Source organism: Bombus huntii, unplaced genomic scaffold (genome assembly GCF_024542735.1).
Source record: "Bombus huntii isolate Logan2020A unplaced genomic scaffold, iyBomHunt1.1 ctg00000121.1, whole genome shotgun sequence".
Classification (NCBI taxonomy): Eukaryota; Metazoa; Arthropoda; class Insecta; order Hymenoptera; family Apidae; genus Bombus; species Bombus huntii.
Genome location: NW_026099371.1, coordinates 6,425 through 12,450, shown reverse-complemented (window position 1 = coordinate 12,450; position 6,026 = coordinate 6,425). Strand labels below are relative to the sequence as shown.

The following is a 6,026-nucleotide window of genomic DNA, read 5'->3' as shown; positions in this document are numbered from 1 at the left end:
GGAGCATTAAGATATAGTAAGTGATATCAATTTTATAATAAAATTAAATAGTTCCAGTCTTAAATATCTTTCTTATTTTCTTCGTAGGACGACCACGACGTAATGCATTAATGGAAGTACAAATGCCAGTGATTAAGAACGCCGAATGCAAAATAGCTTATTCCAAATTTCCTAATGCACCTGATATCACTGATGGTATAATATGCGCCGAACATGCTCAGGGTGGAGAGGATTCTTGTACGGTAATTAAGTTACAGAGTTACTACAAACTATACGGTATCTGAAGACACGTCGATTCGAATTAACATCAAATCGACGTCTTAAACATTAAAAATAATAGATAAACACAATTTAATAGTTTTGCCCACTTCTCACACCTCGTTATGGTATTTAATCTAATTTCCTCTAATCTTAGTTTTGCTCAAAATACATATAACATGTACGTTATAAATTGGAGTATTTCAATACACAAATCAATAGAAGATTATTACTGTATATAAGTATAATTTCAATACAATTCGATCGATATATTTCAGTATCTTTGATTAAAAATTTAACGATCCTTTCAGGCTGACCGCGGCGGATCACTGCTGATACAACATGAATTAACCTCGTATTTAATAGGTATTGTGTCTTATGCTTATAAGTGCGGCACAGCTGGGTATCCCAGCGTTTACACTAGGGTCACATCGTACCTTGACTTCATTCTCCAAGCGATGCAATAATATGATATTACTGTTCCATAAATATCATTGTGTAAAAAACGTAAAGTTGGATTTTCTTATTGTGGAGATAAGAAACAGCTCAAATTTACATTGTTTTGTACGTTACAAATTATAGGCTTAAAATGTACGAAATGTAACTTTGAAACGACACTAATTTTTTACGCACGATAAACCTCCACAACTTAGGTATGTAAAGATGATAAACGTATATTAATTCTATTAATTTGGTAATAATAAACCAACTTTCTGAGAAGTTCTGTAAATTTCGTTTCTTTTGTATCAAGAGAATAATGGAATATTCCACTTAGATCGTATACTTCTTGTATGTACGTACAAAATTTTCCGGCTAATCTAAAACACTTCATAAGATAGAGAGCTTCTGGAAATTCGGACACAGAGAGTGCATAAAATACAAGATAAGTCTCGTGTCTTTCAAAATTATTTTTTATTCGCTAAAAACGTCCTGTGTACTCATGCAATCACATGCAACCTCGAAACTTCACTTATTTTTTATCACTTTCCAATTCAATACACAGTTTCTGCATTTTTGACTATATGTAAGAGAAATTTCCATTCAGCCAAAGGTGTACTTACAGATTATAGATTCCTATACGACTCTCAGTAAAAATTTATCCGCACTCCAGATAGTTAAAACTTCTGTCGACCGTATTGATCCATCTGCACTCTTCGTATGACGTCAATATCTGTTCAGTGCTGCTGCGCAGGTTTCTTTGTGTTACGTCAATTCGTTTGTGACCGTTGCGCGAGTAATGGCGCTTTGCAATGGTGATTTGCAGGAAAACAGTGCAGGATGCTGTGATTCGTTTCTTGTGGTCGGAGGTTATGTTTGATGCCTATATTTATCAAAGATTTAATGCACATTATGGAGAAAGTGTTTTGTCACGAAGTGTGTTTGAATGGGCACAAAAGTTCAAAGAAGATCGCACAAGTGTTATGAAAAAACAGCTGGACGCCCGTCCACATCCACGATGACAACATTGAACGTGCTCATGAACTTATGCTCTATGGAATAGACGAGTGACAGTGGATAATGTGGCAAATCATTTGCAAATCAGCCACGGCTCTGCTTATGCAATAGTACACGACAGATTTGGATTTTAAAAAGTTTGTGCGAGATGGATGCCGAAAAAGCTGATGAAAAGGTGAAGACGACGATGCATTCGTGGTTCGCAGCTCAGCCCAAAACATTTTTTAATGAGAAAATATAAAGGTCCTTCGGCAAATGGACAAAGTGTATACAGAAATCGAGTGATTATGTCAAAAAATGATGTATGTCTTTTTTGACAATTGCTTAAAATAAATTCTACACCGACAGAGCGGGTAACTTTTTACTCACCCTCGTAAGACACTTAAATTTCCAATCTATTATGATGAATAAAAGAGCTTATACTATTAAATCTAATTGTATTTTGTTGCATGAGAGTACACGTGTATGTGATGTACATTACCTTTATATCCCCTTGAACGCTTCAATATTGCGCATATATACTATATTTTGTACAGCTTCTATAAAATTTCGTATGTTTGTTTAGGCTGTTAATCTAGAGGCTGGAGTACAAAGAAGTGGCACAATGATGTGGGCTGATGACATTTATAATTATCAAGGAATCACCCCTACATTCGCTCAGGTATATATCGTTGACTATAATGTATTTAACATATATGATTGTTAGAATATTAATAATTAATTTTTAATTCTATCAGAATTTTAATGAAACTGTCCCTTGGGAAGGAAGAACTGATACCTTGATATCACGGTTTGTACATCCTATATATACGACAAATTTTAGAACATTATATAACGAAGAACCAGATCGTCGTGGCCATGTGATGTGAATAAAAGGACTTGAATTTGATGATATTTTTATAATGTTAGATAACATAACTAAGTATCTTCACAGTAAGATAGGATGACATGGTTTACATGATCTTAATGTTGTTCACTCGAGTGATGATATTATAAGGAAAAGTGTAATATCACAGGTAGGATGATTCATAATTTAGAACTACTAACTCATGTATGTATTAAAAATTAAAGAAATATATTAAATTTTATAGGATATTTATGTTTAGTAACCAGTAATTCAGAGATTGGTATTCATGGTTACTATAACGAGGCTGTAGAAACGCACCCTTTCTTCTTTGCAAATGGTCCTGTATTTATGTCTAAACCGAAACTGGAACCTCTGAATAATTTAGATTTATTCTTGTTATTTTCTAAAATACTTATCTACAGTATACCATAAGGAATGATACCGTATCGCACCTAATCAAGTGCCTTAAGAAACATCAACAGGATATCACAGTAATCCCTTATCGACTGATATGTAAGTAAAAGTTATCTGTCATTGTTATACACAATTATGTGTTAGTGTTATACACAGTTATTTATCATTTTCTATTAATTCAGTTGTAGCCACTACAATATCTATGACACTGGTAGTAATTATAAGAACAATAATGATGTTCTATAAGAGGAAATGATGATTAGGAACAAAAACTTACAGGTAAGTCAAAGTATATGTTATTTGCCATTTGAAAAGAAAGTTACTAACTTGGAATTTTTTGATAAATAATAATTGTGCAAAATATATTGGATTTCAAATTTGTCAAAAATTGAAATTTAAGAAGCATTGTAATAATATAACATTAATATTTTGATTTTTCAGGAGATATCATGCGGTGGATGGATAATATGTAAAAAATATTAAGCAGTATATGAATTTTCATATTGCGTAGAGATAACAAAATGAATTTTAAAAAATGTCGACATGGTAATAAGAAATAGCATCATGACAAAGAATATATAAACACAGTTTCATTTTTTATAAATAAAAATTTGTTGTTCCAGATTTTGAAATATAGTGAAACGTTTAATTAGTATCTTAATATCTTTAAATAATTATTATTTTAGAATCAATTGTAATTGTATCATACGTACTTTTGAATTCGTGCAAGAACATATGTTATTTTGAAGTAGTTATTATTAGGAAATTGTTAGACGCGAACAGTATGCGAAAAGTTAGTATGTAGTGTAATAATTATCAATCAAAGCACAAGAATTAAATTCTTTAGGAAAAAATTTCCGGAATTTCTTATTTACATGATTATAAAGAAATCCATAACAAAAAGGAGCTGCTTTCTAATACTTCTCTTCCTTGTAATGCCTACGTTAACAATAACGAGGTTCGACTTTTTGTTTTTAGAGGGATACTGGAAAATTTGAAAGTACAGTACCATTGGGAAGAAAATCACGATATTGAAAACGATATTTGCAAGTAAATTTCCAAAAAATCTGTTTTCAAATTTTCGCTTTCTATTTCACATTAAAAGAAAGGGAGGGCTGCCTTCTTTTTCTGCAAGACAAAACAAACATTCTGAATCTCGTATCAATGAATGATGTCAATAAGTTATTTTTCTTTTCAGATTGAACAATATTCCAGATTTATTCATAATTTCATACTACGCGAAGAATAGACTTTCATAGGTATATAAAGGAAATATTAAGTATAGGAAAACTCTTTTTCGTTGTAGGTGACATATGCTTCACGGTTGAACACATGTATTTTTGAACACATATAAATGAAAAAGTACTCTTATGGAGAAAAAGAATTGATACCTTCGATTGACATTAGATAATGTATATAAACTTATGAACAATCACTATCACTATCAGTTTGTATTTTAGGTGCACACGCAGATTTGTTGGAGTTCTTATAAAATGTACTTCCTGTACGAACGTTTTATTCTTCCAAATTTTACGATACTATGTCTCATATGATAACTATATGGATTAAACGTAATATAAATGATCCGAAAATAGACTCGAACGACATTAATTGTCTTTCTATTTATACCAATATCGAAAATACAAGTAAAGCTGGAGCAATAGTATGCAAGAATGGACTATTTATTATTTTAAACCAAATCATAGCATATTCAGAATGCACAGTATTATCATGAAACGACGAGTTTTATGTTAATTCCGACCGATTACAATACCTTTCTTTCGTTTACAAGGAACGACGAGACTGGCAGTTGCGTGATTTCCAATGCAAAAGCCGCGATATCTGCACGATAACCTAACCTCAACCGATTTTGTTGTACTATTCTTACGTGGACTTCGTTTGTACCACTTTCGTAACAAAAATAGAATACGTAGAACACAGCATTCCGTTATGCGATATTGTCGATTCCTAACATCCGAAAAATCAGAGATAATTTTTTCCCTACAGTTGTACATTTGTGTGAAAAATTACGAACGTAAAGTTGTTTGGTGCATGCACAGTCCTCCCCTCCGCTGCATTTGCGTGGACATGCTAGAAAGATTCACTTTTCCACGGTGAAACTGTATGTATTATAATTTCATTTTTACAAAGGTCGAACATCCTACTATGCATAAATTTAATATTAATATAAGCAGGTTTCGTGTTAAGTATTACATCTGACGTATAAGCACACGTGTGTACGAGCCTTGGTTTTAAATGTCTTATAGTAGACACCGAAAAGATTATTCAGTTGGATATCTGACTCAACATCAATATTTTACTAGGAGATAACATGTTAAGAACACGTTGGTGGATGGCATGGGAGATGATGAATGAAGACATACTTCTGTGAGATACATAAAATAGTAGTCAGAACGTATTTTGGCGCTTGGGGACAGCAACAGCTTTTTTTTTGTTTTTATTTATTTGTTGAAATTACAATCAATTCTCGCGTTGAGAATTTTCAGTAATTTTTCCGGCGTGGCGCAGTGACATGGCTGTTTATTTACAATAAGTTAATACTTATTATAGATAGGTATAATTTATAAGTATTATAAGTAAGTGCATATGCTTAATTTGGATAATTAAATGAATCTAACGTTTAGGTCTAGCGAGTAGTGCCTCTTCAGCCTGCGAATCTGGTCCGTCGTATCGAGTAGTCCAGTGATTAGGGGGTTTCGGTGTTTCTTGACTCTTTTGCTATATCTGTCGCTATATTTTGCTATTTCCTCTTTGACTGTAGGTATCTTGAGGTCGCGATGGATGGTTTCGTTGGTAACATACCAAGGTGCGTCTATTAAGGCTCTTAGCGCTTTCGATTGGAATCGTTGTAGTATTTCGATGTTGGAGTTACTTGGACAGCAACAGCTGGTGATACTGTCATACACCTCCATTTATAAACTTTCGAAAATCGATGTGACCTTCAAACTTTAGTGTATTCTGTTTCACAGCACAAAATGTTTCCGAAACGTAAGTTTATTGTTACAATAAACTTGACTAGTGGCTCTGAAAT

At 32.8% G+C, this 6,026-nt stretch overlaps 1 long non-coding RNA gene across 1 annotated transcript; it reads left to right on the top strand.

The window, feature by feature from the left end:
- The first annotated feature begins 2,277 nt into the window (after positions 1 to 2,277).
- On the top strand, positions 2,278 to 3,067 carry LOC126877109 (uncharacterized). Its single transcript, XR_007694751.1, has 3 exons — positions 2,278 to 2,374; positions 2,451 to 2,729; positions 2,805 to 3,067. It is a non-coding gene; the product is annotated as an uncharacterized LOC126877109 (long non-coding RNA).
- Positions 3,068 to 6,026: the final 2,959 nt, after the last annotated feature.